Consider the following 10,712-nt stretch of genomic DNA (forward strand, 5'->3'; position numbering starts at 1 on the left):
GTTAAAGGGAAGTCTTGGCCCAAGACATCAGTGATCAATACCATGGTTGCTTGTAGAGTGCTGGTGGTCACAATGTGCGGTAGAAGTGTGACATTATGTCGGGTCGTCTCCAATGGTGACCATTCAACACAATGTCTCATCCACCATTTTAATTGTACTTTTTGAAGAAGCAGTTTAGGTGAACATTTTCTATTTGAGATTTCGCAGACGTTAAGAATAAATAAGACTGAAAAATGGGAGAGTGCTTCATAGATGACTGTAGTCATCACTCAGAATGTGATGGATGCCGGTAGTCGTGCATGTGGGGGTATCATTGCGTTGCATATCTAATTAGTGATGCTTGATCACAGCACGTAGCGCATATGTTTTAAATTACATTCATCGAGCAATATATTCTTTAAAAAAAAAAAAAAAAAGGCTCAGCACTCAGTGCTGAACATTCATTATTGCGCACGTGACTGATTATAAAACATAGATATGGAAACCATTTTGTAGTGGCTGATTGTTTCCTTAAGAAAGACTAGGGAGAAAATAAAGAAGTTGAACGGCTACAACAGGATTCCAAGGACGTCAGTGAGCAGGCGTGCTGGTCTAATATGCCGTTAGATATACACGATCTGATTGATCACTAGCGTCTTGGACAAAGACTAATTAAAGGGCCATGCAATGTCCTTTTTTTATGTAAATGCAATCCTTGAAATTGAACCTTATTCAAACGTTTTGCCATTTTCAAGGGTATTTTGTTGCCATTTTTGTTAATTTTCATGCTAATGCCAGGAATGTAACTGGGAATTTAGAAGAAGAAAAAAAACAAGGAAACTCCAATTCCAAACCACACAATAGTTGAGTATGTATGGGGGAACCCCCCCCCCCCCCCCCCCCCCCCCGAACTAACTTTCACCAATTTTTTTGGGTGCCTTTTAGGGTCCTTAAACACATTTTGGATGTTAACAGTAAAACAAATCCGATGCGAAGGAGATATCTAAGATGGTGGCCAATATGGCCGCCAAATTGGTAAAAACTGGAAAAAAAGACATTTCTAAAAAAATATAAATGAAATGGTTAGGTTTATGTTTTAGACCCTCAAAAACTAATTTCTGGTATCCTTTTTTTTTTGCTATCATGCTTCAAATTCAAGATGGCGGCCAATTTGGTGGCCAATATGGCCGTCATATTGGTACAAAAAATGAAAAAAGGCACATCTGCCTAATAGTATGATAAAATCATAAATGAAATATGATTTTGGCCTTCTCAAATTCATTTCATGCTTCAAATTCATGATGATGGCCAGGATGGTAGCCAATATGGCCGACAAAATGGTAAACAAAATAAAAAAAAGTCATATATCAGCCATAAAATTAAAAAGTTAGTTATATGTTTTTTACCCTTGAAAAATCATTTCCGGTATCTATTTTCAATGCTATCATGCTTCAAATCCAATATGGCGGCCAATATGGCGGCCAATATGGCGGCCAATATGGCCAATCCAGGGTCTTTATTTTATTTCATGTGCGTAAAGTCACGTGACCCTTCCTTCCGGTTCAAACCGGAAGTGGCTTATAATTTAAAACTGGAAAAAAATGTGAACTTGCTTTCAATGCTGTTAGTCCGTGGTGAGGTTGTAGTTCACACAAAAATTACAGGTGACGTCATAAAATGTTAGAGCGCCCTCTAGCGGCAGGTTGAAAAATGAATTTTGAGTTGATGTCTGTGGCGGAGTTTGCGGTACTTGCTTCAAAATGAGGGTATATAATGACCTTAATGCAAACAACACCTGTGCGCGAAAAAAATGATGATGACATCAGACCGGAAGTTAGAATGAAAAAACCCTCTTTTTAATTGAAAACTCCTAAAACATCTACCCTTATAGTAATGTGGTGGTCTACCCTACTATAATTCTAGGGCTGGGGTCCGTCCATAATTAAACACGGATGAAAGCTGGACACCAATCAATCACTTCTCGATCACTACGGTTTACATATCAAATCCTTTATGGTCAAAAGGACCCCATGTAAACTGGCCAAAGCGCACAGCCAGATGACCTTGGATACATAGAGATAAGAGCTCCTGGGCTCTGTGTATATACAGTAGCGCTGCCTAGCACGTGTACAATAAACAGACCCTACGCGCTGAGCCATTGAGCAACGGCAAATTTTATTGGAGTTTAGATGTACAATTCTTTTAATAGTAAATGAATACACGCGAGCCTAAACCTTAAAGGGAAAATACAACATTTGCAAACATCAAAAAATAAAACCACCAAATCATTTTGAAATACCTTGCCGGACTGTTAGTGAATGACAGTGTAAAGCATCCTGTAAAATCATGGCACCTGGTTTACTGTCATTTTCAAGAAAAGTGGTACTTTTGTATCAATTTCCAACGCTGGTTGGCCGACCAGCATTGGAAAAAACTGGCTTTTTTTCAAACACTGGCCCCAATTGACCATCGCACTTGTTTGCAATCGATTACACACCTATGAACGGGTACAAGCCAGCTACACTGGTTCCCTGACCTTACAATTCCCCAATGTATGTAAACTGCTATGTTTCTTCTTATATGGAGTCAGGGAACCAGACTACAGGAAAATGATTGTTTTTCTTGGTTTTATAGCATTTTCGAACCCAAAACCTCAAAAAAGTCAGTGTAACTATATTTGCTATATATTTCCAACCCCCCAATTCCATCCATTTCGGAAAATTACAGCAAAAGCAAATGATGTATATTCCCTTTAACCAATCACAATAAGGGTTATATTGTTGAAAGGCTGACAAGATGAAGAAAAATGACTCGAGAGATCTAAGCTCCCAGGTGGCGCTATTTAATGTTATGATGATGTTAATGGACCAGTTCTTGGCTGAACGCGTGGTTTACACACAAAACAGGGAGATTTTTGACTGAAAATGCAATGTTTAACATCAATTCGCGAGTGAAACTCAGTGTTTTATTCAGTTTTTCTTTCATTTTCTGAAAGAGTATATTGTTAGGGTCACACTGTAGTGAGATCTAAGGTATACCCTGTTGAATAATGAAGTGGTGGCGACAGATGTGAAAAAAGGCCCGTTTTTAATGATTTTTTCACCGTGTTCTCTCAGACTCATAGAGGTTGCACATAAAAACCGGCCCGGTGGGTTAGTTCCCCAAAGGAATTCATATGTTACGAATCTGATGCTTGGTCATATCATTGAGTTAGGAATAGAAAACCCCAAAAACAAAACCCTGAAACAAAAAATAAGTGGTGCCTATTTATTACATAATAATACACATAGTTTCTTAATCATATCTGGGTTCTAGACACACTTTTAGTTTAATAATTGTCTTCAAAAATAATAATAAATATATATAAAACCTTACCCCAGGGTCAGTCAATCCCAAATGTTAGGATGTCTCATGCATGTACATGGAGTGGTGTACATTCTGCACTGTGAAAAACACATAGAACTACATGTACAGTCGACTCTCGTTAGTACAAACTCTGTTAATACAAAATTCTGGTTATAACAAACATAAAGGCTTGGTCCCGAATGTGCATTTATGTGCACAATGAATGGGACAGATGTTCCTCTTAACACAAAATTCCGATATAACAAACAATTTGGCTAGGTCCGAACGAGTTTGTTATAACGAGACTCGACTGTACATGGTTAAACACATGTACATGTACGCAGAAAGCTTCATTTTGTACATCACGTGTCTGCAAACTTTACACAAATAAAGCGATTAAAGGAAGCTGTAAAGTGGATCTATGTTATCTTGGCTTAATAAATACTCACTTCCTGGAACTTTAATCCCCCAAAATTGTACTATTCTGTCTTATTTCAGGATGCAGGGTTGTCATTCCTGAGTTCCTGACATTGGTGTACGGTATGCACGTGTCCGAATTTCTCATCGTCCACTCTACGCAAAATTATTTCTCACTGAAGGGAAAGTCCCTCCGCACGCGATCGCGGTGCCATAGAGAAAAAGCTCTCACGACAAACACACCATACACAACGGCGGTGTCCTATATCGGGACTCCCACAGTAATATTCTTGAATTTTGCTTCAAAACACACTCTAAGGGTAGGTCTGAAACTTTCCTAGGTTTGGTGGCAAAAAGCGTACTTGCACAAGCCCTGCAGCACACTTAAAATTCAGGTTGACCACACCTCCGCTTTAAACATCGTATAGCACGTACACGTACAATGTACATTACGTCCCTTCATTCTCGCCAAAAGAGGGCGCTGCATAACTTTAACGGTTGTGTTTTTCGAACAACTGTTGTGCGTTGGTTCTCTCCTGTGCCACATGGGTTTTTCTCCGGGCCCTCCGGTTTTCCTCCCTCCGGAAAAATCAAACACTTTCGATCTCAGGCTGTGCTCCGTGGTCATATATGGGTCGATGTGGCCGGCAGCCATAGGCGCCTTTACGTGCCAGCGGCCCGACCACGTTGTAGCGGTGTCCTTCGCAATTCAGCATACCAGCTGCGAGTAAGGATGATTAGCCTCCCAAATTATTATTATTATTATTATATCATAGACATATAATAAAACCTAGACACGACATTGTCTGCTTTTACGTTGTGAATTCTGTGAGCAAAATAGGCTGCGTCACGCGGCCTGGTGCGATGCATGAATTATCATGTGGCTTTGATTTACGCGCAAACGGATTCCAAATAACACACGCAGTGAAACCGCTCTCGTCATGGGCGTCGGTGCGACGCGACGCGTCAAGCCAATAATGAGCATTCGCGTAATTAACATTATTCTATACGCGTAGCATTTTGCTCACAGGCGCAATAGCAAATGTCGTGTCTAGGTTTTATTATATGTCTATGGTTTATATGTCTGTGGTTGTACCACAGACGTACATTCAAACAAATGCTGTGGGTTGTACGCAGGCTAGGCAAGGCAGCGTAAACGAGTGGCACAGGGCCTGATCTTGCACAGGAAATTTATCTTTTTGCGTTGCCAAAACACCTTGGCGATTTGTTTTATCCAGTTCACCAGGCGTTAAAGGGAATATACAACATTTGCAAACATCAAAAAACAAAACTACCAATTTTTTTACGAAATACCTTACTAGGATGTTGGTAAATGACAGTCTAAAGCATCCTGTAAAATTATGGCACCATGTGTGAAGTCATTTTCAAGAAAAGTGGTATTTTGTAAAAAAAAAATCCAACGGTGGTCGGCCGACCACCGTTGGAAAAACCTAACTATTTTTCAACTACTGCTCCAAATTTATCAGTTTTTTTCAGTCCAAATTTTGTTTGCTATTGGTTACATGTTCATGAACGGGTGCAGGCCAATTAGACTGGTTCCATTACCTTACAATTTTCCGGCATCTATAAATTGATCCATTTCATCTTTAGTGGAGTCAGGGAACAAGACTACTTGAACATTTTTATTTTTCTTGGTTTTTGCAGCATTTTAGAACACAAAACTTCAAACATGTCTCTAACAATATTTTTGATTTGTTATACTAACCCATCAAAATAGTTCATTTCTGAAAATTACAGCAATAGCCAATGATATACATTCCCTTTAAGAACATTCTGCGGAGTTGTATAACAAGGACGATAAAAAAATATTGTGCCTTTCTGTACTTTTAATGAATGTAATAAATATTCATGTTTTCCAAAACTTGCAAATTTTCCCTCACCGTGTCTGCTAAATGGTACGGTACCGTCTATATTTTAACATAATTTTTTAATAGTGTTCTGCTCATGAAAGTTCCATTATCTGGTTCCCATTCTACAGCTGCAAACGCAAAATAACGTCGAAGGACGATATTAATTCCAGTGTGAAATCGTAAAAACTTTTACGCGATCAAAATACTCAGCGCGTTAAAAAAAATACAACGGCACACCGTGTAAAGTGAATGGCGCCCCCATGCGCCAAGATAATGTGGTGTAATTCAGAACGATGACCATTCAGGTATTGACACTTGCGAGTTGGGAACAATAGTTATCATACATGTAAATATCCTCGCCATTTCTGGTATTCTTTTTAATTGTTGACTTGTTTTGGAAATAAAATGAATTACAATAGTAAAGCATGTGCATACATTTGTTTTGTTTTGTTTGATTAATTAATAGAAAATTCTTACTTAACAGTCAGTCTTCACAAATGTGCATATTTTAAAGTCTTATATCTACAGAACTATTAAGTTTGATTGGGTTGAAACTCAGTATGAAGGTAGACCGGGATGTGTTATAGGTAAAAATTTAGGTGACGTCATCGTGCGATTTTATATGCATTTCTTAAGTTTTGGACCTTTAAGCCATATCTCACGAACGCAACATCCAAAATTTAAAAAAAAAAAAAATTAATTCGGTTTGTTAGGTAATAGGTAAATGCACACATTTTTGAGAAATGTGTGACCTCATCATGACGTCATCAAAAATGCGATTTTTGAAAACACATATAAGGGAAAGTCCGATTGTCATGAAACTTAGTGGATAGCTAGATAATGGTACTAGTATGAAAAAATTCGAAAGGACGTCACCATGATGTCATTGTTTGATTTTTTTTTTTTTTTAATATTTACAATGTCATTCTGCTTCCAAAATGTAACACTTTCCTTCACCTGATTGACTTTAAACTTGGTACAAACCAAGGCTACAATGCAAAAAAAATGTGCATTGACACGTATTGTCAAGATGACGTCATCGTAGGGCATGTGACGTCATCATAAAGGGTCACTTTTCAGAGTCTCATATTGAGAAAACTATCAGTCCCAATGGGTCAAAATTCCGTATGAACGTTGTCCGATACATCTGATTTAATATGGACTTTTTTCTTTTTGACGATAATATATCTCAAAGACGCTACATGCTAAATTTAAACATTCTTGTACTGTACATTTGAAACGTACATGCATAGTCAGGGACGTGTTTTTGATTTTTAAAAATTATAATGCGGAAAAGCCCTATGTTCTGTTGCAAACAGACATAAATCTCTAGTTCCTATTGCTTATTTGCTATCATGCTTCAAATTCAAAATGGCAGCCAATATGGTGGCAAATATGGCGGCAAATATGGCCGCCTTATTGGTAAAAAAATATTAAAAAGTCACATGTCAGCCAAATAATGTGATACAAGCATCAATGAAATTGTTAGTTACAGTCGACTCTCGTTAGTGCAAACTCTGTGAATACAAAATTCTGGTTATAACAAACATAAAGCCTTGCTCCCGACTGCATTTATGTGCACAATGAATGGGACTGATGTTCCTCATAATACAAAATTCTGATATAACAACAATTTGGCTAGGTCTGAACTAGTTTGTTATAACGAGACTCGACTGTATATGGTTTTACCCTCGCAAATTCATTGTTGGTATCTCTTCATTGCTATCATGCTTCAAATTCAAATGGTCGCCCAATATGGCGGCAAATATGGCTACCCATATGGCCGCCTAATTGGTTAAAAAAATTAGAAAAACGTCAAATATCAGCCAAATATTGTGCTCTCTAGGAGGTAGAATTTCCTGGATGGGTACATCTAATTCTACCTCCATGATCTGACCTCTTCCACTGCGCTGCCATGTACTGGCCCTTTGAGACTGGTATGATCCTCAGCCAGTACTTAAGCCCCTCAGTCACTCAATGAACAACCTACTGGTATGCAGCCTGCCAGCCTCCAAAGTTAAACAAAGAGTTCTAAGCGGATTCGTGTCTATTGTGTAAACATGGCGTTAACAACTTTCCAGACTCTGTCTTTCCATAGATGGATGGCTGGCATATATTTATTCATTACATTTCGTTTAGCATATTACCTAACAGTTTGGTTTCCATGAAAGTAAAATTTACCAAAAGAAGAAGCAGAAAGTAACTCCTAATTATTTATCATAACCATTTGCCTGTACATGTAACTGCCTCCCAAGGAAAGTGGTCAGTTAATTTCTATAGCAGTCGCCCACTTAAGGCCTTTTGTTGACCGTGGAGGATTAAGCGGATTAAATAATACTCATTGTTGGGTCCCTGATGTTGGACCTGCAATTATCAGGCATCAACACAATAGATCGCCTATAGTGGGTGGGTGCCTCAGCCAGAGTCTGGCTGGTTGCTCGGCCGGTTTGAAGAGGATTAAACTAACTGGCCGTGCTACCGGCTGGCCTGTACTTAAACCGGCCAGTGATGGAAGCCCGGCCTTACTACCGTCACTTAGACCACCATCTTCAATTTGAAACATGTTTGCAAGTAAGACAAATCCAGATATGCAATGCAGTCTCAAGTACATCATCTCAACTTTCACTGATATATATCATTTACATCTATGGCCAATATATGGCTATTCTCAAATTTGACCATTTTTGGCAGCCATATTGGCAGCCATCTTGAATTTGGTTCACGGTAGCAAAACGAAAGAATTTGTAAAGGTTAAGAGCATGTATCTAATATTTAAATGTATGCATTTATCATATTATTTGGCTAATATATATCATGTTTCTCACATTTGACCGCTGTTGGAGGCCATATTTGCGGCCATCCTGGCCGCCATCTTGAATTTCAAGCATAATAGCAAAAAATGGGATACCAGAAATGAATTTGCGAGGGTAAAAACACGTAACTAACAAGTTAATTGATGCTTTCATCACACTATTTGGCTGATATATGATTTTTTCCTTTTTTTTTAAAACCATTTTGGCGGCCATATTGGCCGCCATCTTAGCCGCCATCATACATTTTAAGCATGATAGCAAAAAAGCGATACCAGAAATGAATTTGTGAGGGTCAAAAACATATAACTAACAATTTCATTTATGATTTTATCATATTATTAGGCTGATATATGACTTTTTCAATTTTTTTTACAAATATGGCGGCCATATTGGCCAGCAAATTGACCGCCATCTTAAAATTGAAGCATGATACTTGATAGCAAAACAAGGATACCAGGAATGAGTTTTTTGAGGGTCTAAAACATATAACTAACCATTTTATGTATGCTTTTCAGGTTACATAATTTGGCAAATATTGTCATCGGTTTCACGAAGGGACGGGCATGTGGATTTTGAAGAAAAACCGTTTTCGAGATAATCGCAACAGAAGTTTCTCCGTTTTTAAAACTGCAAAAACTACTACTTTGCAACAACTTTATGCAATAAGAAAACCATGACGTAATTCTTTGATAGGTAAACTTTAATTTGAACCCATTAATTATAATTAATAAAGTGGTTAATCAGCCAAAATTAATTAGTAAAGATGCCCGTCCCTTCGTGAAATCGAAAATCTCACTGTTCCACATTTACGCCCTTCTTGTTTAATGTGCTTTTCCATAGGGAAGGGCGCGCGTGTTCAATTACGCGCGCGCAGCTGAGAATGTAACAAAGATGCCCGTCCCTTTGTGAAATCGAAAATCTCCTGTTGACCTACTTTTACGCCTCTCCGTGCAATACGTTTTGTACGTGTTCAAGGGGCAGGCATGTTCGCGTCTCTTCGTGAAATCGCAAAATGCAATTATCGAGATGACTGCCCCTGGCGTCATTAATGTTCAGGAATTAATGATGTTTTGCGTACGGAAACATGTCAGAATGCTTGAGTACCATGTTTTAAAGCAAAATAGTGAAAAAAAACTTGAAATCGAAAAAATTGTCAATTTTGACATGCCTGTCCCTTCGTGAAACCGCTGACGATAAATGCTTTTTTCCCCAGTTTTTACCATTTTTGGCGGCCATATTGGCCGCCATTTTGGATATCTCCTTCGCATCGTATTTTTTTTACTGTTAACATTCAAAATGTGTTTTAGGACCCTAAATTAAAGGCACCCCAAAAAAGTGGTGAAAGTTAGGTTTTTTTGGGGGGGGGGGTGTACGAGGGTCCCCCATACATACTTCCCTACAAGATTTTGTACAGTATTTTCCAACTTGTAATGGAATTCATGAGAAGTAAAAAAAAAAAGAGGAAAACACCGGATCAGAGGAAAAGTTACATGTCTGTAATGCAAATTTTCGTATTCATGAGCAAAACGAAACTGTGATATCATTCCAGGGAGAAACCTCAATGTTACAGCTAATTCAGCACAAAATGTTGCTAGAATTTTGGGTATTTTCCTGTCGTAAATGTTCTTTTCTTGGGTGATTTGTTGCGTCAATAACTCATTGGCAGTCAGCCAATGACCACAGCTTCCTCCAAATGTTTTCAATGAACAAATTTTGGGTTAACAATTTGAACAGACTACCCTTAAACCGAACAGTGTCTTCCTGAAATGACATCACAGCAACAGTGCCCCCGGTAGTCCGGAAAACCATGAAAAATGTTTAAATGCTGAATGAAGTACACTTTTCAATAAAATTAACCAAAAAGGGATGTCAAATAGTTTTCATACCATTTAAGAGGAGTATTAAGTTGCACAAATTGATCTCCAAAGAACATTTCATCGCATGGACCCTTTAAGGGGACGTACATGTAGGATCATATAATTACCCAGCAAGGGATGTACCGACTTAAAAAAAAAAGATTCAAAGTGAAGATAGGGGATGTTCCATTTGTCAGAAACACCTGTTAAATTTATTGTCCCGGAAATGGTATCATTTGCAAGAAAATAATCATTAATCATGCGCCCACTTGTTTCTGTGTGTCAGCAATGGAATCCAGGTACAAGACAAAAAATATGTGTGTTGGTACGTTTCCTATGTTTTCTCAAGTGTACAGTAGCCACTGAGCTAAAAGTTTACAGGTTATTTACCTTAGGCTGTACTTGACATATGATCATTCTGCCTATAATAA

Source organism: Patiria miniata, unplaced genomic scaffold (genome assembly GCF_015706575.1).
Source record: "Patiria miniata isolate m_02_andy unplaced genomic scaffold, ASM1570657v1 HiC_scaffold_30, whole genome shotgun sequence".
Taxonomy (NCBI): domain Eukaryota; kingdom Metazoa; phylum Echinodermata; class Asteroidea; order Valvatida; family Asterinidae; genus Patiria; species Patiria miniata.